Source organism: Gorilla gorilla, chromosome 7, assembly GCF_029281585.2.
Source record: "Gorilla gorilla gorilla isolate KB3781 chromosome 7, NHGRI_mGorGor1-v2.1_pri, whole genome shotgun sequence".
NCBI lineage: Eukaryota > Metazoa > Chordata > Mammalia > Primates > Hominidae > Gorilla > Gorilla gorilla.
In genome coordinates this window covers 99,705,041-99,728,685 of record NC_073231.2, presented here as the reverse complement: position 1 = coordinate 99,728,685, position 23,645 = coordinate 99,705,041, and the positions used below count along the sequence as shown (strand labels likewise).

At 43.2% G+C, this 23,645-nt stretch overlaps 1 pseudogene; it reads right to left on the bottom strand.

Annotated features, from left to right (window-relative positions):
• Nucleotides 1–22,850: 22,850 nt before the first annotated feature.
• Nucleotides 22,851–23,375, bottom strand: LOC101146195 (myosin regulatory light polypeptide 9-like; annotated as a pseudogene).
• Between the last annotated feature and the right edge of the window lie 270 nt (nt 23,376–23,645).

Genomic DNA, 23,645 nt, shown 5'->3' with positions numbered 1-23,645 from the left:
ATAGGTGTAAGCCACTGCGCCTGGCCTCATTCATTATAGGTGTGAGCCACCGCGCCTGGCCTCATTCATTTTCATAAATGTTTAAGAAACCTCTACTCCGTATGAGTAAAGGTCTAATGATGCTAAAGATGCTCTCTGAGGAGCACATAAATGAATAAGATACTTTCACAACCCTGACTCAAGGGCCATATAACGGTCAGCATTGTTATTTGAAAATGCACATTTGCACATGCTACTCCACTGATGTAGGAAAGATGATAGGACCTGGCTCCTGGCCCCTTTCCAGATTTATCTCCCGTCATTCCTCTTCAAGTACCTTGTATTCTAACCACACAGGATTATTTGTTGAACTCTTTCTTTATTTTGGGACTTTGCTTAGTCCCCCGTGGAAATCCTACTTATCCTTCCAGATTTAAGAGAAGTAGTGTGACTTCCATTAAACCTTCTGGATTCGCCCATGCAAAATTAATTAATCTCTTACTGGTCCTGATAGCACTTATATACCTCTATTGTATTACTATTTACTATAGTTCACAGTTTAATTTTTAACACATCTCTTTCTTCCTTTTTTTTTTTCCAAGACAGAGTCTCACTCTGTCGCCCAGGCTGGAGTGCAGTGGTGCGATCTCCACTCACTGCAAGCTCCGCCTCCTGGGTTCCGCCATTCTCCTGCCTCAGCCTCCCCAGCAGCTGGGACTACAGGCGCCTGCCACTGCGCCCGGCTAATTTTTTGTATTTTTAGTAGAGACGGGGTTTCACCATGTTAGCCAGGGTGGTCTCAATCTCCTGACCTCGTGATCCACCCGCCTCGGCCTCCCAAAGTGCTGGGATTACAAGCGTGAGCCACCGCGCCCGGCCTAACACATCTCTTTCTAAAACTAGAGTGCAGGTGCCTCTAAAGCAGGGGCTTTCTTTCTTTTTTTTTTCTTTTGAGATGGAGTCTCCCTCTGTTGCCCAGGCTGGAGTGCAATGGCTCGATCTCGGCACACTGCAACCTCCACCTCCCGGGTTCAAGTGATTCTCCCACCACAGTTTCCTGAGTAGCTGGGATTACAGGTACCCGCCATCATGCCTGGCTAATTTTTGTATTTTTGTAGAGACGGGGTTTCACATTGTTGGCCAAGGTGGTCTTGAACTCCTGACCTCAGATGATCTGCCCGCTTCGGCCTCCCAAAGTGCCGAGACTACAGGCGTGAGCCATCGCACCTGGCTGCTTTCTCTTCTTTAATTTCTTCCTTACATCTAGTACAGAGGCCCTCTCAGAGCAGGAACTTAGTAAGTATGAAGAAATGAATATGATGCCTTTGGGAACTTCAGGCCTACTAGAATGAGCCACTCACAAAATTAGTTCATAAGTCAATCAACCGTCACTCATTTTTTAAATAAATATTTTAAGGGGAAATAGTGCACAAAGAATTTCGTTCCTTGGCAGGAGCACAATTTATATAGATTTCTAAGACATATCAGGAATAGTCTTGGATACCTAAGAAAACGAAACAAAAATTTCCAAATAACAGAGATTTCAGGAAGATAGAAGTTTGAGTTTTACTCGTATACAGGAGTTCAGATAAGGGTGTCCACAGCTGATACAGCCAAACCATGATCACCACGGGCCCCAGCTCTTTTTATCTTGCTTTCTCACCGTCCAGCATAGCCATTGCATCTACATTCCAGCTAGCCGGCAGGAGGAAGAGCCAGTGTGGGGCACGTGTGTTCACCCCACCCCAACACTTTCTGGAAGTTGCCCATCACACCTCCATTTCTATTCCATTGGCCGCAACTTAGTCACAGGAGCACACCTGGCTGCAAGGTATAAACTGTAAAATTCTGGGCGCAGTGGCTCACTCCTGTAATCCCAGAACTTTGGGAGGCTGAGGCGGGCGGATTGCCTGAGCTCAGGAGTTCACGACGAGCCTGGGCAATAGGGTGAAACCCTGTCTCTACCGAAATACAAAAAAAAATTAGCCGGGTGTGGTGGTGGGCACCTGTAGTCCCAGCTACTCGGGAGGCTGAGGTAGGAGAATCGCTTGAACCTGGGAGGTGGAGGTTGCAGTGAGCCAAGGTTGCACTGCTGCACTCCAGCCTGGGTGACAGAGTGGGACTCTGTTTCAAAACAACAACAACAACAAACAAGCAAACAAACAAACAAGACTGTAAAATTCTGGAGTGGGTGGAATATCTAGAATATCAAGTACCAGAATAGTGAAAGTTCCATTTCTAAGGAAGAAGGCAGGAAATGAATTTGAGATAGACAATTAAGTTTCCGCTCTTCTCAACTTACATATTGCCTGGACCTTGTTTCCTTAGGCAGATAGAAGCTACTGTACCTGTACAATGTAGGGTACCCAGAGCCCTGTGTTTAGCTAGTTCACCAAAGCGGTAGATTTCATATGAGAACATGTGCTCTGTGTTTCGTCCTCTGGAATGAACTTGACATTTACTAAATAACAATAATTAAGAAGAAACCTTTGAAATTGACTTTGGACACTGCATTTTCCTCATTCATCTGAAATATCTCCTCCATAAAGGTCAGCTTTGTTATTCAGAAAATACAACTTGATACACATCTTCCACTAAATGAAATGCCTGGTGCCACGTTGCCAGTGACGTGTGGGGTTTTTGTTTTTGTTGCGGGTATTAGACCCATATTTTAGTTCAAAACAATGACTGAATAAACCAGCAAACTCAGGTTAGGTAGGAGTATAAATTCCCTGCCCCAGCATTGGTTTCTTATTTGTAAATGGAAGAACGATACCTTCCTCCCAGAGATTTTATGAGAATTAAGTGTGTGTGTGTGTGTGTGTGTGTGTGGAAAACCTTTCAATTCTCGAAGTATATTACTATTACAGGGCTTTGGGGGCAGTAAGCAAATATCAACCTATTTGATGTAAAAGATAAAATAGAATACAATAGCAACCATGCTGGAAATAACAGAGTGGGGGAGCTTCAAAAATAGAAGGTCCTGTTGCATACTGTTTGAATCTCAGGGCTGGACAAGCTTCACAGAGCAGGCACATTTCCAGCATGCCCAGCCACTGGGCAGAACTCCTGGGAGTTCCATACCACTGCAAGTCCTCTCAGAGATGAGCTGCATCTGTTTCTCACCCTGAAGGGAAGAAGGGAGAAGGGGAGGCCGGCAGGGCTGGGCTGGCCAGATGCCAGCTGAGCGTCCCAGAGCTGGTCTTGGATTGCGGAGGTTGAGGCTGAGAACATTCCCACCCCAGCCAAGGTGTCAAGCCACAGTACCCAGGAGAAAGCCTCAAGTCCCAAATCAGGAAGTGTGTGAGCCTACAGTAAGTGGAGAGGGGCCAGCAGTGGAGGCAAGTGAAGGGGTCGCACAGAAGAGCTGGGAGTTGAAGAGGAATGAGATCAAAGCAAAAGGAGAGGGAGAACAGGACCAGGAAAGAAAAGTAGGGGCTGGGGGGACAGGCCTGGGAATCTCCTCAAATACCTATAGGGCCTACAGAGTACGAAGGAATGACCTAACTTCAAAAGCCACGTGGCCGGCGTGGAACACATCAAAGCTGACCTGCCTTGAGACCCTCCCCTTCCCACAATTCTATTACTGTCAGTAGGATTTGCTGCTACAGTGGAACAACATGGAGTTTGATTACAGATACCACTGGTTTCCAATCTGCATTCCCTGGACAGGCGGTATAGTTTATGTGCTGCAAAAGGGCATCCCAGAGGTAGGGGCACGCAGGGGAGGGGAAACCCAGTCCATATCTCGGTCACCATGCCCAGGTGTGGGGCTGCACCTGCCCAGAGGGAAGAGGAGGTTCACTCTTTGCTCAAAGGCACCTGCAGGGCTGCTCCCCTCACAAAGTCCCAACATGGAACTGTGGGAGTCCTGGCCTGCCTTGCATGCTGCAAATCCCCAAGAACTGCAATTTAATTTCATTTCTAAAATATTTTAAACTAAATTTAAAAGTATACTCCCCAAAATGCACTTAAGGGAAGACCATCAGACCGAATTATCTTGTTTGGGAACAGAGACACCTTAGAATAAAGCTTCTTGCAATCTCTAAGCATATATCTGAACTCACTGTCAATGTGTTATTTACTTTGATCATCATGGCTCTGCACTGAACTTAATAACATTCAGGCCTTCACGTAATTGAGTAGTGACCTGGGAGTGGTCTGCACAAAGCTAGAAAAAGGAACCTACGCCCCATGCGGTGGCTCACGCCTGTAATCCCAGCACTTTGGGAGGCCAAGGCAGGACAATTGCTTGAGCCCAGGAGTTCAAGACCAGCCTGAGCAAATGGCGAAACCCCGTCTCTACAAAAAAATACAAAAAATTAGCGGGGCGTGGTGACACATGCCTATGGTCCCAGCCACTCTGGAGGCTGAGGCAGGAGGTAAGACTCAGTGAGCCACGTTCATGCCACTGCACTCCAGCCTGGGCAACAGAGAAAGACCTATCCAAAAAAGAAAAAAAAAAGAAAAGAGAAAGAAACTCATAGGCCAAGATGGGACACTATGTCTCCGGCCCTGTGGAGATGGGAATGGAGGGGATGGGGTGGTTGCTGATGCACAACTGTCTTGTTCTCAGGAGAAGGGCGTTTCTCTCATGGAGGGGAGGGCCTTGGACAGCCAACACCATTTTGGATTTAACTCATACAGTCGTATCTCCTTGCTCTGATTCCACGCTCACTGAGCTTGCTAGGATTGCCATAACAAAATACCACCCACACACGAAAAGTCTACTGAGTGGCTTAAATAACAGAAATTTTTTCTCTGGCAGTTCTGGAGGCCAGAAGTCCAAAATCAAGGTGTCAATAGGTTTGGTTCCTTCTGAGGGCGGTGAAGGAAGGATCTGTTCCAAGACTCTCTAGATAGCTGTGGATAGCTGCCTTCTCTCCGGGTCTCTTAATATCATCTTCCCTCTATGCGTGCCTGACCCTGCAACCAAAATCCAAATAAAGACATCAGTTAAGGCCCACACTAATGAGCTCACTTAACTTGATTACCTCTGTAAAGACCCTATCTCCATGTAAGTTCATATTCTGAGGTGCTGGGGGAGTTAGCACTCTAACATATTTTTAGAGGAACACAATTCATCCCAAAACACCAAGGAATCTTCTAGAGACAATTTGTCTTCCCTGAAGATTCTCCTACATGGAGAGAATCCAGGGACCAAGAAACGAGCACTTCTCATTGTCAATGAATGATTTGTGTTAGTGAAATATTACTAAAAACAAAACTTCCTGCCAACCTAGAAAACCTTTCCACAAAAGTAGAGGAGAAAGGAAACTGTCTTGTTATTCAGCAAACATTAAACCAGAATGTAACGCACATCACAGGCAAACTGCTAAAAAGACAGCAGAGACAGACAGAAGCCTTTATACAGGTGAGCACACACAACCCGGTCCCTGCATGTTCTCAAGATGAACAGCAACTAGTCCTCAAGTAAGAGGGCTTGATAGCACCATTTGCCACACAGAGTTCATTGTAAACTCACCTGGGAATTAGGGTGACCACTTTCTTTCTTTCCCACTCTGAGATGTATGTAAACTGCTTTAAAAGCTAAAGAAGCCTGTTGTCAGCTTTTGGCCTTGGAATGACTTTCCCAAGGAACTGGGAGCCATCATTTTAAAATGTAATCATTGTTTTGGCTGGGCACAGTGGCTCACGCCTGTAATCCCAGCACTTTGAGAGGCCAAAGTGGGTGGATCACCTGAGGTCAGGAGTTCAAGGCCAGCCTGGCCAACATGGTGAAACCCCATCTCCACTAAAAATACAAAAATTAGCTGGGCGTGGTGGTGGGCGCCTATAATCCCAGTTACTTGGGAGGCTGAGACAGGAGAATCGCTTGTACTGGGAGGCAGAGGTTGGCAGTGATTTGAGATCATGCCACTGCCCTTTAGCCTGGGCCACAGAGCAAGACTCTGTCTCAAGAAACAAACAAACAAAAAAAATGTAATCATTGAGAAAAATAGTGCCCCTATCTCCATGTTTTTGTGGGAAAGTAGAAGCCTACATTTCTATTCGTTTGTTTTTTTTTTCTCTCTCTCTAATAATAGAGACAGGATCTTGCTCTGACACCCAGGCTGGAGTGCAGTGGCATGATCATAGCTCACTGCAGCCTTGAACTGCTAGGCTCAAGCGATCATCCTACCTCAGTCTCCCCAGCAGCTGGGGCTACGAGTGTGTGTCATCATGCCCAGCTAGTTTTTTCTTTCATTTTTGATAAAGATGGAGTCTCGCTATGTTGCACAGGTAGATCTCAAACTCCTGGCCTCAAGCAATCCTCCAGCCTTAGCCTCCCAAAGTGCTGGCATTTCAGGCGTGAATCACCACGCCCTGCTGGCTTATTCACTTTAAATCGATTTTTAGAAGTTTTAAAACATATTATGAACACTATTCCTTTATATTTTACAAACATTATTTTGTCTTTTCTACTTCTATTTATATTGTGTTTTTTTCCTATACAAACCTTTTTGTTTTTAACTAAACAAGCTTGTTAATCTTTACTGGTTTTTGTATTTTTTGTTTGTTTGTTTTCCTTTGCTGAGACAAGTCAGTCTCTGGGTTGGGATTTTGTACTGTACGGCCACAGACAGCAGGAATTCCCAAAGCATTGGCTCCAACAACTGTGACCTGGGACGTTCACTGCCATGGCCTGTGACTGTTTGGTATCCTTTTTTTTTTTTTTTTTTTTTTGGGATACTAAATCTTGCTCTGTTGCTCAGGCTGGAGTGCAGTGGCGCAATCTCAGCTCATTGCAACCTGCAACCTCTGCCTCCCAGGTTCAAAGGATTCTCCCGCTTCAGCCTCCCAAGTAGCTGGGACTACAGGCATGCACCATGATGCCCAGCTAATTTTTGTATTTTTAGTAGAGACAGGGTTTTGCCATGTTGGCCAGGCTGGTCTCAAACTCCTATCTCAATTGATCCACCTGCCTTGGCCTCCCAAAGTGCTGGTATTACAGGCATAAGCCACTGTGCCCACCTGACTGGCCAGTATTCTTGTAGGAAACATGCTGAGTCCCTATGGGTCACAGAAGTAAATTCAGAGATTGAATAAAATGGCCTCCAAGTTCCTTTGAGGTTCTCAGATTTAAAGTCCTTTCTCCTAGCTAAGCCCCAGCCTAGACAGGAATATTAGTCTGGGTTTACACTAAATAAATGATATCATTATCCAAGCCTCTGCTTCTTTGAATCAATTAAGGTATGCTTTTTTCCACCTTGAATATCTGCATTTCAAAGAAATTCATTGTCAGGTTACTGAAGCTATAATAACATTTAAAGAAAGTTTCTGGACCATACCTGATGTAATTCAGAAAAAATTCAGGCAATATCCAAAAATACAAAGGAATGAACAATAATAAAACTTGGCAGACCACTCAATGAAATGTCATTTATTATCTTGCAATTTACCTGAAACCCAATGGCACGGGCCCTTCCTAATACTTCATTCCTCCGCTTCCCACAGTAGATCCTCAAGGTTTTCCAACCTTGCTTGTAAAAATTCATCTTTTATTCACCTTCACTGCCCATTTATAATTCTACTTTCTCTTCTTAGCTTTCCTGGATCCTCACTGTCTTCTCTAGGCCTCAGGTGTACCAATGCCTTTTGTTTTCAGTATGGACTTCCTAACAATTAGGATGTGGAGGTCAGGGGAGACTGGAACAGGTTACCTTGGGAAGCATTGAGCCTCCTCCCAGACTGAAAGTGTAAAATAGAGGCTGGATCGACGGGGCACAGTGGCTCACGCCTGTAATCCCAGCACTTTGGGAGGCTGAGGCAGGCGGATTATCTGAGGTCAGGAGTTCGAGACCAGCCTGGCCAACGTGATGAAACCCCATCTCCACTAAAAAATACAAAAATTAGCCAGGTGTGGTGGCAGGCGCCTTAATCCCAGCTACTTTGGAGGCAGAGGCAGGAGAATTGTTTGAACCCAGGAGGCAGAGGTTGCAGTGAGCCGAGATAAAGCCATTGCACTCAAACCTGGGGGACAAAAGCGAGACTTCTCTCAAAAAAAAAAAAAAAAAAAAAAAAGAGGCTGGATCCCACTCAGGAGATGGTGGGGCAGGAATTCTAATTATTACTGGAGTCTGGATTATATGATCTGGACTATTCTTTTCGAAACGAAGACATTGTCTCCAGTATGCCTTAGCGCAGGCACACACAGACTCAAAGACTCAAAACCTACTCTGTAGGGGAGAGGAATGTCTAGGTTAGAGACATTTCAGCTTAATGCTATGGATCAGGCCACCTTCAGTCTCTAGTTTAATTCAGTGTCAGATAGATGTGCTTGCTACATTTGAAAAGCCTAATGATTAAAAAAAAAAGAGGCTGGAAGGAAATATCTGACTTTATATGCATAGAAGAAATCTGGAAGGGCATACATCAAAATGTTTCAATGTTTCATCTCTGAGATTGGCTGCTATGACTGTGATCTGGGATGTCAGATCCAGATGGATGATTTCAATGTTTAATTTTTGTTATTCACTATGTTTCAGATTTTCTGCATGAAAACAAGAATTATGTTTACAAACTAACTAGTACCCACCCACCCCATCTCTATCTTTTTTTTTTCTTTTGACAGGCTGGAATACCAGTGGCATCAGGACTGACTGGTGGAGGGCGAGTCAGAGATCCTGTAAGCAGCGTATATCTGGCAGAAAAAGATGCTAAGGAACACAGAGCGCTACAGACATTATGCTGACACCCAGGGCTAGACCCACAAGGAGTTGTCTGGGGACATCAGGTATGGCAGAAAGACCCAAGGGGAATCCAGTCATGGTGGCTTATACCTGTAATCCCAGCAGTTTGGGAGGCTGAGACTGAAGGATCACTTGAGCCCAGGAGTTCAAGACTAGCCTGGACAATATGGTAAGACCCCATCCCTACAAAAAATTTTAAAAAATTTAGCCGGGCATGTTGACACACCTGTAGTCCCAACTACTCAGGAGGCTGAGATGGGAGGATTGCTTGAGTGCTGGAAAGTGAGGCTGCAGTGAGCCAAGTTTGTACCACTACACTCCAGCCTGGGGAACAGAGAGACACTCTGTCTCAAGAAAAGAAAGAAGGAAAGAAAGAAAAAAGAAAGACCCAAGGCCCATGGAGGTCATATCAGAGAGGGAGCAGACTGGCTGTCTATCATACAACTTGGTTTTAACTCAATGAAAGGAAGAGCTCTCTCACCCTCAGAGCTTGCAGAAAACCAAATGTAGATCCCTGTAAAAAGTGATATCCTAAGGGAGCCAGGACACGATGATCCACTGGGGTACACAGGAAGCAAATAGGTCTTTTTGTCCCTTACACACTTGAGGTGTCCCAAGGGAAGAGCAGGGGTTCCACAGTGTGGAGGGTTGACAAAGACTGCTGCACTCCTTGGCTGGCTTTCAGAGTTATTGTGATGTGTGGCAGGCTAAGTGGACCCAGTGAGGATATTGTCTTGATTTAACTAAAGTAGTTCCAACAAAATGGCTAAACGTCTAAAAACTGATGACTGCAAAACATCTAAGCACAAGAGAGCAGCAAGGAAAAGGCAGAGCCGGCATGTCTCCAGCACTGAGAATTAGCTCTTTGTCAGCCACATTATGAGATAAGTTCAAATCTGCTTAGAAGTTGGCTGAACACAGTTGAAGTGAACAGGAAGACTATTTGAACTATGAATTTACATCTGCTATCATTAGCAATAAATCAAGCTGGAAGGGAATATTATGTCTTGAGATATTAGCCCATCATACTATGAGGCCATCATGATTAAGCATTTAGAACATTATTAATAATAGTATAATTATAATGAGGGCAAAAGGGGTGGATAATGTTAACAAAATAAAATTTGATACCATTTCATAAGTATTATATATTTCATCTTTATCTCATCATTTCAATTCTGGGTTTTTTTGTTTTGTTTTTGTTGTTGTTGTTGTTGTTGTTGTTATTGTTTTGCGACAGGGTCTCACTCTGTTGCCCATGCTGGAGGGTAGTGGCATGATCTTGGCTCACTACAGTCTCCGCCTCCCGGGTTCAGGTGATTCTCCCACCTCAGCCTCCTGGGTAGTTGGAACAACAGGCACATGCCACCATGCCTGGCTAATTTTGTATTTTGTGGTAGAGGCAGGGTTTCACCGTAATGGCCAGGCTGAAATTCTGGGGGTTTTTTTGTTTTTATTTGTTTTTTTTTTTTCTTTTTTGAGATAGAGTTTCGCTCTTGTTGCCCAGGCTGGAGCGCAATGTACGATCTCAGCTCACCACAACCTCAGCCTCCCGGGTTCAAGCAGTTCTCCCACCTCAGCCTCCTGAGTAGCTGGGATTACAGGCATGCGCCACGTTGCCTGGCTAATTTTGTATTTTTAGTGGAGACGGGGTTTCTCCATGTTGGTCAGGCTGGTCTTGAACTCCTGACCTCAGGTGATCCACCCACCTCAGCCTCCCAAAGTGTTGGGATTATAGGCATGAGCCACCTAGCCCAGCAAAATTCTGTTTTTGTAAATGTTTTGATATTACTTATATAGAACTCTAGACATATATAGAAGAAGTATTCCTGCATATTAGCCTGTAATAGATTACTGACAGGTGTGCCCAGTGCCACATAGGAAAGGACAGTGGATTGCCCCAGTAATTAGACATGGGATCTCACATGCATCAATTGATAGGAGAAAAATACACAGCTTAGAAATAGGAGGCTTGGAGATAATGAGTTCCTGTCATGGGAGCTGTTCAAACATAAGCTATGATACATGCTCATTTGATGTCATGGTAGAGGGGATTGTAGGAATCTTTGGAGACTTGGACTGGAGGACTTTTAAAGACTTTCCACCCTGAATTCTACATTTCTATGATTCTTCTGTGTTCTCAATGTACTTCGGTCAACTTATTTCATGGAATTTATCTCATTCTGCCTTTCATTGTGTTAGATTTATATATTTATTTGTCTCTTCTGGTAGATTAAGTTTTTTGAGAGAAAAGTTTATTTTGTGTGTCTCTTTGTAACCCCAAGTTACCTGAAACCATGCTTTGCACATTGGAGGCATTCAATAAATGCTTGTTAATGTAAATAGTAAAATGTCATTATTTTTAATAAAGCAAATAGTATTGTCTGACTTCTTGGAGAATAAAATTATATATGAAATACCGGGGAAACAGTGGAGGAAGTTGTTCACAGATTACTTTAAAGATTATTTTCAGTATTGAATGCAGATCATTTTCAGTATTGAATGTACCACCACTTATTAAAACGTTGTTTTTGTGCAAAGATGGTGGGACTGCTCCATCATAAGTAAGTTGTGGCGTCACACGAAGTTTTACTCTCCCGACAAGAATAAATCCACATGTATTTATGGAGCAGTTATCCTGTGTCAAGAGCTGTGTTGTCCACTTTGAGGATTACACAATAAACATCAATATGGCTTCTGTCTCAAAAAGCCCAGGATTCAATTCAGAAGACAACATAGAAGAGGCACACATGAGCCAAGAATGTTGAGATACCAGGCATTACAACATCATAAACTGGTTCCAACTGAATGTTCTAGAAATCAAGGGACAAGAGGATCCCTGCAGATCAGAACAATTGAGGAAGAATGACTTTAGCATGGCAGGACTGTCAGGACGGCATCCCATGTGTGGGACCACCCCTTTCTTTGTGATCCATTCCAGACATTTGTTAGGATGCTGGGTAGAATCTGAGCCCCAAGTCAGAGAGCTTCTTTGTTGTCAGAATCATCAATAATAGCCTTTCATTTGCTGCCACGATTAAGCCCCTAACCCAATGTTTGTATCTATAAATGTGGCAAACTGTGGTTGGGATGAAGCTGAAAATTCCTTCCAGCTATTAAAAAAAATCTGCAATTATATAAGAAAAGATAATTTCCTGAGAGAGGGACAGATCCCAGAGATCTTGGCTTGCCAGATAGGTCTGTCAATGTATTTTCTTCCTTGCCTGAGGAAGGAAACCAAGCCTGACAGTTACATGGAAGAGAACACAGCCAGGCTGTCTTCAGGACAACTTGAGCTGCTCTGTGACCCTTGTGAGCCCCCTCTGTCCTTGCTGTGCTGTCGGTGTCTCCAGGATGGGTGGCCCTGCTGAGGCTGTCCTTGCTAACTTGGGTTTGGTAGCTGGCTCTGCAGTAGTGGCAGTGCTGCAGACACAGCGAAAATTGATTTTGTTCCATCCTTCAGTCAAATCCATCCCTGCTGCTAAACATAAGAGCTCAGTTCTTATGGCAGAGACTCTAAAATGACAGTTTCTGAAGGGAGGCTTTGCCATTAATGGATTCAAAGAGCAAGCTATCGTGAGCACAGCAGAACTAGAACAAGTAGAGCTCAGGCAAGCAAAATCATTTTTCTATTTGTTAATATCAGGGATGAGAATGATTACATAGAAAACCAACTATCAGAGCCACTTGTGTTTTGTTTCTTGTTCTTCCATTTAGCAAGTACTAATTGGGCAGTACTTATTTGTTTATATAACTGTTCATTGGCTCATTAATTCAACAAACTTATTGCTGCTCCAACACATCAGGCACTGTGCTACATGTTTGCAATGTAGAGACCAATAACATTCTGTCCTGCCCTCTTGGAGACACCAGTTTATGGGAAAGGCAGGAGAGAACAATGCACTGTGACAAGTGAATGTCAAGGGAATACAGGGAATGGGTGGTGGCAGCTCAAGGTTTGTAATCAGGGAAGAATCCCAGGCTGAAGCCTTTGTTAAACCTGGAAAGTCTGAAGGTGAAATAGAATAAGAGAATTGAGGCAAAAGGACCAGCTTAGACAGACACAGAGACAAATATGGTGAGTTCTCATATGAAATTCATTCATTCAGCAAACTTGTATTGTGCATCTATTATGTGCCAGACACTGTTCAAGGTACTGGGGATACATCACTGAATCCAACAAACAAAGATTCCTGCCTTCATGGAGCTGATATTCTAGCAGAGCAGACAAATAAGAAATAATAAACATAATAGGTGAAGAATGCAGCATGCTAGGTGTGAAGTGTCTGAAGAAAAGGAATAAAGAAAAAATAGAGCAGGGTGTGGGGTGGGGAATGCCCAGGATAGGTTCAGGCCTCTAAAGGGCAGGATGCAAGGGTCAGGGAGAGCGCTCAGCGTTGCCGCTATCCTTAACCTTCCAAGTCCTCCTCCTCAGTCCTTCTTCCAACTTGTGCCTGAGCCATCTTGCTGAAATGGATTATGTCCCTCCTCTGATTCGAATCGTTCCATGGTTGTCCTCCGGTTTCAGGCTCAGCTCTAAGCCCCTGAGCATGGCTCGCGTGGTCTAACCTCTGCCAACCTCAAGCTTCTCTTCTGGGTTTGGAGACACATGTTGACTTCCTCCCCACCATCTATTTCTTTCTTTCTTTCTGGTTTTTTTTTTTTTGAGATGGAGTTTCACTCTTATTGCCCAGGTTGGAGTGCAATGGTGCGATCTCAGCTCACTGCAACCTCCGCCTCCTGGGTTCAAGTTATTCTCCTGCCTTAGCCTCCCGAGTAGCTGGGATTATAGGCATTAGCCACCACTCCCAGCTAATTTTTAGTAGAGTTGGGGTTTCATCATGTTGGTCAGGCTGGTCTGGAACTCCTGACCTCAGGTGATCCGCCTGCCTTGGCCTCCTTAAGTGCTGGGATTATAGGCATGGGCCACCATGCCCAGCCCCCACCATCTATTTCTCCCTCCATGCTTCCCCTTGGGATCCAGTGGTTCTAGGGAAGTTGGAGGCACCCCCAGCACCAAGCAGAGGTCAATCCACAGACTCCACACCTGGCCAGGGTAACTAGTTGAAAGGGGCTTCAGAGCTAAAGTGATCTAGTTCGGCTTGTTCCAGGAATGCTGGGGATGCAGGGCATTTCTCCTGTTCTAGACGATGTGGTATGCAGAGGTGAGACCTGGAGCTGGGGCAGACACTTCAGCTCTTGTGGGGATAATCAGCTTGCCAGTAAATTGGAAGATGGAGGGGAGAAGAAAGAGACTGGGGAGGCAGAGCCCCAGACCCGTGACACATGTGCGTTCCAGGACACAGGGCTCTCAGAGCAGCCACAGCGTCCCACAGCAGTGGCTGCAAAGCCAAACCCTCGTGTCCCACCCCAGCCCTCCTGAGTCAGAAGCATGGGGTGGGGTCCAGCCAGCTGTGTTTTCACAAGCTTTGCCTGCTCCTTAAAGTTTGATAACCACAGATCTAGAGCAGTTGTCTCAGCCAATAAATTCACTTTATTGTTTAAGCCCGTTTGAGTCAGTTTTTCTATGCTTGTGTCACTTGCCCTTTGAACCAGTGGACTCAGGTGCTGTAAAGACAAATGGGACTTCACTTGTGTCCCTCATGTCCTTGTAAACCTGCTCAGTGCGGGCCGTCCTCTTGCCACTGGGTGAAAATTTGGGCAGGCTGCATCACTTTTCCACCCTTTCTTTTTCTTTCTTTCTTTTTTAAAAATTATTTATTGTGGTGAAGTACATGTAACATAAAATCTATCATCTTAAACATCTTTAAGTGTATAGTTCCTTTGCACTAAATATATTCACATTCTCATGAAACCATCACCATCATCCATAAGCAGAAATTTTTCATCACCCCTAATTGAAACCCTGTTCCCATTAAACACTATTTCCTTCTCTCCCCACCCCTGGAAACCACCATTCTACTTTCTGTCTCTGTGAATTTGACTACTTCAGGTACCTAAGTACCTACAATAGGTACTTACAGGAAGCATGCAACATTCCATACAACATTCCAAGTACCTCATATAAGTACCTATTCTAGGTACTTATAGGAAACATATTTTACCTTTGTGAATGGCTTCTTTAGCAGCATAATCTGTTCAAGGTTCATCCATGGTGCAGCATGTGGTAGAATTTCCTTTCTTTTTTAAGGCTGAGTAATATTCCACTGTGCACACATTCCACAGTTTGTTTATGCATGCAGGCATCAGTGATCACTTAGGTTGCTTCCATATTTTGACTATTGTGAATAATGCTGCCATGAACATGGATATTCAAGTACCTGTTCGAGTCCCTGCTTTCCCTTCAGGGAAATTCTTATCACAGATTCACTTCCCCAGTTCGCTCTCACTCTCTTCTCTCTCCCCTTGGAGTGAGAGGTGTCCTGAAATTGGTTCTGGATACTTGGAATATTTTCTCTTGCATCTCAAAGCCTCAGTTGGAACAAGCAACTCAGTATCCTGTTATACAACTGAAAACCCAAGAACTGTTGCTAATGTGATGGCTCTGAAAGTCTGAGTCATAGCCTTACCCTCAAAGAGGAAAGAAACTCACATGTAGAGGCTGCCAAGTACTCTGGAAAGGGCTTTACATGTTTTTATCTCATTATACTGTGTAACGACCTTGTCAAATAAGGATTCTTATCTTCTTTTACAGATGAGGAAACAGCTTCAAGAAGGCAAGTAGTGTGTCTGAGTTCCCATAGCCAGAAAATAGAATCAAAACACAGGTCTGGGACGGGCACGGCGGCTCATGCCTATAATCCTGCACTTTGGGAGGCCAAGGTGGGTGGATCTCCTGAGGTCAGGAGTTCAAGACCAGCCTGGCCAATATGGTGAAAATACATCTCTACTAAAAATACAAAAATTAGCTGGGCGTGGTGGCGGGCGCCTGTAATCTCAGCTACTCAGGAGGCTGAGGCAGGAGAATCACTCGAACCCAGGAGGTAGGGGTTGCAGTGAGCTGAAATCACGCCATTGCCTCCAGCCTGGGCGACAAGAGTGAAACTCTGTCTCAAAAAAAAACAAACAAACAAACAACAAAAAAAAAAACACAGGGTTTTGTTTTTGAGACAGGGTCTCGCTCTATTGCCCAGGCTGGAGTACAGTGGCACAATCATGGTTCACTGCAGCCTCAAACTCCTGCCCTCAAGAGATCCTCTCACCTCAGCTTTTCTAGTAGCTGGGATTACAGGCACAAGCCACTATGCCTGGCTAATTTTTGTATTTTTTGTAGAGACTGGGTCTCACTATATTGTCCAGGCTGGTCTCAAATTCCTGGGCTCAAGCGATCCTTCCATCTCGGCCTCTCAAAGTGCTGGGATAACAGATGTGAAGCCATTGTACCCTGCCTATTATACTCTAGTATCATGTCTAACTGGAGAGACAAAACTGTGAACAAATAAAGTGTGGAGGACTGACCACATGTTAACTCTTAGAAGAGAGAATACCAGGGTAGACTACACTGCTTTGAGAGTAGCCTGTGGTGAAGGTTGAACTTGATCAGAACCTTGGAGAATGAGTAACATTTAGATAAACAGAAGGTAGAAGAGAGAACATTCCTGGGGTGAGGGGTACACTAAGGCAAAGTTAGGGAGGACAGCACTTGAGGGACGCACACTGGACCTTCCTAAGTAGTAGGTGCCTGTCAGAGAGCAGTAAGCAATAAGGTTAGATCAGAAGGTTCTGCTCACATTTGAACCAAACTGGAAATCCAAGCTTTTTGAAAGCAACATGGCATAACACATACAGTATGGGGTTAGACTTGGACTTGGAACTCTGCCCTGTCCATGTGGAATCTTGGGCAAGTCATTTAAACACTCCGATGCTCTGTTTCCTTCCCTGTGAACTAGGGATGATCATAGCTACTCCGTGCGGCTTTTGTAAAAATCCGTGATGGTGTGTGTATAAAGTGTCTGTCCCAGGCCCGGTACAGAATGCTCAGACGTGGTAGAGGTTGTTGCTGTCATCACTTGCCATCACTGTTATTGTTATCCTCAGCAGTGCATTGGTTGGTAGGGAAGCACTGGGAGTTCCTAAAAACAGGAGAGGCTGACTAGAAAAACTTGTCTAGCGACAAAATGTAGTCCGGATGGCTTAAGGGTAATGTGGGAGGCAAAGGAGACTAAGAAGATGTTCTTAGGTTATTGGGACACAAAACCACAAGGGGCTGAGGTAGGGTGGGAGGAACTGGAATGAAGAGGAAGAGATGGCGGAGCTCGCTGGGGCTTGGAAGTAAAGTGTTAAGCAGAGGAAAAAGTCCAAAACAACGCCAAGCTTTCTAGTAAGAATGATGAGGAAGAGGATGGTGTCTACTGGTGTCAGACACTAAAAATAAGGAGGGAGAGATGATTGTCTGGGAAGTACAGAGGCCCCAGGGAAGCTGTTGGGCTCAATTCTGGGCATCTTGAATTTGGTAGGATGATAAGACATTAAAATAAAATAAAACCCACTTTGTTTTATACATGGGGTGAGTTGGAATTGACCCAGAGTATATGGGGAAAAATCAGAGCGCTCGAGAGAACATAGCAAGAGTGGATTGGGGAGTGAACTGACAACAACACTCTTCATATAAAAAGTTCTCATTGCCTGAAGTTAGTGGCAGAAAGACCGTGCACTTGTTTGACTAAGAAGGAAGCCACAGAGCCCCTGGCACCACGAGACCTGAGTGGCTGTCCTTTCTTACCTAGTCCGTGGATAGTACTGCACCAGGCAGAGTGGCTCATGGTCCATGCTATGGCTGAAAGAGGGAAGCCCATGTTTATGGAAAGTTGCATGTCTTCACTGCTGGGGAACTCCGATCTTTTGTCTATATATACCTCATGTGTCAGTTAATATAATGCAAAGTTAATACAACAGCACTGATCCTCGTGTGGCGATGCTGGCATTCAATATATATTCTATTGGAAATTTCCTGAACATTTCTAGGTTGCTAGGATACTATTCAAGACCACTGCAGTATATATTACTTGAAAGAGTTAATGTCGGTCACCCAGTACTTTTAACTGTGACCCATTGCTTTAGAAAATTAAAATGGAATTAATTTGGTTTAACAATCACATGATTTTATCCTTCTTAGCTTTTTAGAAAAAAAAAAGCTTATTTCAGCAAAAATTACCTAATGCAAGAGCTGTTCTGTGAGTGAAGATTTTCTTTTGATTTCAAATCGTGTCTATTTCTACGTAAATCACAGTGTTGATAATTTCTCCAAAGAGCCAGAACATCAGAATGTGGTCCATTTATTATTTAAATGAAATGGCATGCATCATTAGTTGAATCCTTGAGATAGGTTCCATCTTATTGCTATTCTGAGTTCAAGCAGATTGTAAATGAAAGTCTAAATTTTATACAAGCAATGCAATATCTCTAAAAGTGCCTTCCGGGTAGGAAGGGGGTGAAAGGAGGGAATTTCATTCTTGCTTTTATTTTGGGGCTACACAGATGTCCAGTATCAACTTGTGCATTTATTTGTGTGTACAAACAGACAGCAAACACAAACCTGAAATTTTCAAATCTCTAGCTTTTCTTTTTTGGCACATGTTGCATTATCATAAGCTGCTAGACCAGGTAAATAGAATACCAACCATACAGAAGGATGTTTTGATTTTTATTTAGAGAATTTGAATAATACAATTTAAGATTTACTGAGGATGCCCCTTCTATGTACTCCCATTTTACCCTAACGATCTCCGGCATAGAAACACTGGGGTGTGTTTATTTAACTCTTCTTCCATGAGATTGTTGGTTCTATGAGAGGAGACCACATCTGTCTTGCTCACCATCAGATCCCCAGTACAGTTCTTGTGTCAAATTGTAATATGCATGCAATGCATATGTGAATATCTAAATCCATGAATGATGGCAATTAAGCTGTTTCATTTAACTAGTTGCATGGAATGCTATCTTTCTTGATTATGTCAATACAATATTTTACATGGCCTATTAGAATCATAGAAGTGGCTGGGCGTGGGGGCTCATGCCTGTAATCCCAGCACTTTGGGAGGCCGAGGTGGGTAGATCACTTGAGGTCAGGAGTTCGAGACCATCCTGGCCAACATGGTGAAACCCTGTCTCTACTAAAAATACAAAAATTAGCCGGGCATGGTGGCATGCAGCTATAGTCCCAGCTACTTGGGAGGCTGAGGCACAAGAATCACTTGAACCTGGGAGGCAGAAGTTACAGTGGGCAGAGATTGCACCACTACACTCCAGCCTGGGCAACAGAATGAGACTCCATCTCAAAAAAAAAAAAAAAAAAAAAAAAGAATGACAGAAGGTTACAGCTATATAGGCCTTATAAGTGATTTAGTGCAGTGGTTTTCAACTTCAGATGCATATATTTTTTTTTTTTGAGATGGCTGCAGTGCGGTAGCACGACCTCAGCTCACTGCAACCTCTGCCTCCCTGGTTCAAGCAATTCTTCTGCCTCAGCCTCCCAAGTGGCTGGGACTACAGGCGTGTGCCACCACACCTGGCTAATTTTGTATTTTTAGTAGAGATAGAGTTTCACCATATTGGCCAGGCTGGTCTCGAATTCCTGACCTCAAGTGATCCACTTGCCTTGGCCTCCCAAATTGCTGGGATTACAGGCGTGAGCCACTGTGCCTGGCCCACTTACTTATTTTTATTAATTTTTAGAGTATATATTTGTTGCATACAATATGTTGTTTTGAAATATGTATACATTGTAGAATGGCTAAATCGAGCTAATTAACATATGCATTACTTCACATACTTTTTTGTGGTGAGAACACTTAAAATCTACTCTCTTAGCAATTTTCAAGAATGCATTCTTCTTACCTATAATGACCATGTTGTACAGTAGATCTTTTGAATTTATTCCTCCTATCAACTGAAATTTTGTACTGTTTGACCAATATCTCAGCCCCGCTCTCAAACCCTAGGACCCACCATTTTTTTCCTGCTTTTATGAGCTCAACATTTTTAGGTTCCACATATAAGTGAGATTATGTGGTATTTGTTTTTCTGTGCCTAGTTTATTTCACTTAACACAATATCCCCCAATTCCATCCATCTTGTTGACATAATTTCCTTCTTTTTTCAGGCTGGATATTATTCCATTATGTATATATGCAGTCGACCCTTCATATCTGTGAGTTCTGCATCTGTGGATTCAACCAACTATGAATTGAAATATTTGAGAAAAAATGAATAGTTGCATCTGTATAGAACACGTACAGACTTTTAGTCATTGTTTCCTAAATAAGACAATATAATAACCATTTACAGAACATTTACATGTATTAGGAGTTATAAGTAATCTAGAGATGATGTAAAGTGTGCAGGAGGATGTGCATATGTTATATGCAAATACCACAACATTTTATGTAAGGGACTTGAGCATCTGCGGATTTTAGTATCTGAGGAAGGTCCTATGGATACTAGGGGATGACTGTACCACATTTTCTTTATCCATTCATTTATTCATGGACAGTTAGGTTGATTCCACATCTTGGATATTGTGATTAATGCTGCAATGAACATGGGAGTGCAGATATCTCTTCAATATACTGATTTCATTTCCTTTGTATATACACCCAGTAGTGGGATTGCTGGATCCTATGATAGTTCTATTTTTAATTATTTGAAGGACCTCCATACCGCTTCCCGTAATAGCTATACAAAGTCACATTCCCACCAACAGTGTGCAAAGTTCCCTTTTCTCCACTCTCCTTGTTATCATTTGTCTTTTTGATAAGAGTCATTCTAACAGGTGTGAGGTGATATCTCTTTGTGGTTTTAATTAGCATTTCTTTGATGACTAGTAATTTTGAGCATTTTTTCATAAACCTATTGGCCATTCATTGTATGTCTTCTTTTGAGAAATGTCTATTCAGATCCTTTGCCCATTTAAAAAATCAGGTTATTTGTTTTTTCCTGTTGAGTTGTTTGAGTTTCCTATAGTTTGGCTCTGCCAAGTCATATGTTGAAATTGATCTCCATTGTTGGAGGTGGGGCCTGGTGGGAGGTGTTTGGGTCATGAGGGGTCTCTCATGAATGGCTGGATGCCATTCTCAGGTGACTGAGTTCTCACTCTTAGTTCCCAAGAGAACTGGTTGTTGAAAACAGCCTGGCACCTCCTCCTCCCTCTCTCTTGTTTTCTCTCTCTCTCACTATGTGATCTCTGCACACACAGGCTCCCCTTCCCCTCTGCCATGATTGTAAGCTTCCTGAGCCCTCAGATGCAGATGCCAATGCCATGCTTCTGGTACAGCCTGCAGAACCATGAGCCAAATAAACCTCTTTCCTTTGTAAATTATCCAGCCTCAGGTATTCCTTTATAGCAACACAGAGAGATTAAGACAGCATTCCTTACATTTTGGTTTTTGTTTGTTTGTTTGTTTATTTTGAGACAGAGGCTCGCTCTGTTGCCCAGGCTGGAGTGTAGTGGCATGATCTTGGCTCACTGCAACCTCTGCCTCCTGAGTTCAAGTGATTCTCCTGCCTCAGCCTCCTGAGTAGCTGGGATTACAGGCATGCACCACCACATCTGGCTAATTTTTGTATTTTTAGTAGAGACGGGGTTTCACTATGTTGGCCAGGTTGTTCTCATACACAATAAATTGTCCCAACACAATTTATTGAAGAGATTTTCCATTCCCCATTGTGTGTTCTTGGCACCTTTGCAGAAGATCGATTGACTATAAACACGTGGATTTATTAATATTTCTGGACTCTCTATTCTGTTTCATTGGACTCTGTGTCTGTTTTTGTGCCAGTACCATGCTGCATTGATTACTATAGTTTTGTACTGTATTTTATTTTAAAATATATTTTACTGCTCCTTGTGAAGCAGGACTACCCCATAGGCAGCATGCCCAGAATAGCAGCCTGTAGTGTATTTTAAAGTCAGGTAGTATGATGCCTCTAGTGTTGTTCTTTTTGCTCAAGATTGCTTTGGCTATTTGGGGTCTTTTGTGGCTTTATATAAATTCTAGGATTTTTTTTCTATTTTTGTGAACAAATGTCATTGGTATTTTGATAGAAATTGCATTGAATCTGTAGATCACTTTGGATAGTATAGACATTTTAAAAATATTAATTCTTCCTTTCCATAAACTTGGGATATCTTTCCATTTATTTGTGTCTTCCTTGATTTCTTTCATCAATGTTTTATAATTTTCAGTGTATAAGTCTTTTGCCCCCTTGGTTAAATTTATTCCTGTTTAAATTTTTTGGTAGCTATTGTAAATAGGATTTTAAAAAAATTTTTACATTTTATCATAAAGTTTAATTATGGTTCAGAAAAAAATGAACAAATAACTTTCTCTGAAAAAATATATTGACTCTGTATAGATCACAGTTATTGGGGGGAGGGGCTGGTAGGTTTAATTACCCTATTTTCTTTTTCTTTTTTTTTTTTTTTTTTTTTTTTGAGACAGAGTCTTGCTCTGTCGCCCAGGCTAGAGTGCAGTGGCGCGATCTCAGCTCACTGCAACCTCTGCCTCCAAAGTTCAAGCAGTTCTCCTGCCTCGGCCTCCTGAGTAGCTGGGATTACAGGCCCATGCCACCACGCCCGGCTAATTTTTGTATTTTTAGTAGAGGTGGGGTTTCACCATGTTGGTCAGGTTGGTCTTGAATTCCTGACCTTGGGATCCACCCGCCTCAGCCTCCCAAAGTGCTGGGATTACAGGCGTGAGCCACTATGCCTGGCTTCTTTTTTTTTTTTTTTTTTTTTTGAGATGGAGTCTTGCTCTGTCGCCTGGGCTGGAGTGCAGTGGCACAATTTTGGCTCACTGCAACCTCTACCTCCTGGGTTCAAGCGATTCTTCTGCCTCAGCCTCCCAAGTAGCTGGGATTACAGGTGTGCACCACCATGCTGGCTAATTTTTGTATTTTTAGTAGAGACCAGGTTTCACCATGTTGGTCAGGCTGGTCTTGAACTCCTGACCTCGTGATGCACCTGCCTTGGCTTCCCAGAGTGCTGGGATTATAGCCATGAGCCACCGTGCCCAGCCAATTACCCTATTTTCTATTCTGAAAATGATATTAATAGAAAGTCCCGTTTCCAGTCTGAGTACAAAGATACAGGTGCCCCAAATGGCTGAGAATAAATACAACAGGAAATGCAAAAGCTGTAAAGCTAAGGGCATGCAAGAGAAAATCTCAGAAATACCCAAAGTGGCAACAAGGAATGTTTGGCTGGAACTTGAAGTTCTTTCAATCATCTTTGTCTTTTGCTCCATGTTTTAGGATGCATGTGAACTCAATGTAATTGAAATTTCCCTTTTTGTCAATAGGATCTTCTCTATACAGCTCATCCACTTCCTCATCCATGAACCCATCCCCCATGGTTGTCAGCAGCTCTCACAGGTAATCTTCCTGAATGGTGCCAGTTGCTTCTTCATCAAAGCAAGCAAAAGCATTTCTGATGACATCTTCAGGATCTGTGCCATTTAACTTCTCAGCAAACATGGTGAGGAACACGGTGAAATTGATTGGGCCTGGAGCCTCATTCATCATGGCATCCAGATACCCATCAGTTGGACTCTTCCCGGATGAAGCAAGCATATCCTGCAAATCTTCCTTGTCGATGAAACCATCTCTGTTCTGATCAATCATGTTGAAGGCCTCTTTGAACTCCTGAATCTGTGACTGGTCAAACACAGCAAACACATTGGATATCGTGTGTTGAGGGCACTTCTTGGTGGTCTTGGTGTTTGCTCTTTTGCTTGACATGGTGGTTAAATCCCAGCACAGCTACGAGAATCCAAGCACCTCAGCGAGCCCCTCACTGCCGCTATCTGTAAATAGGATTTTTAAAAATTTCTTTTTCAGATACCGCATTGTACTACATAGAAACTCTACTGATTTTTGTATTTTGAATTTCTATCCTGTAATTTTACTGAATTTGTTTATTAATTCTAACAGTTTTCTGGTGAAGGACTTAGGGTTTTCTATATATAAGATAATGTTGTCTGCAGAGACAACTTAAGTTCTTCTGTTCTAATTTGG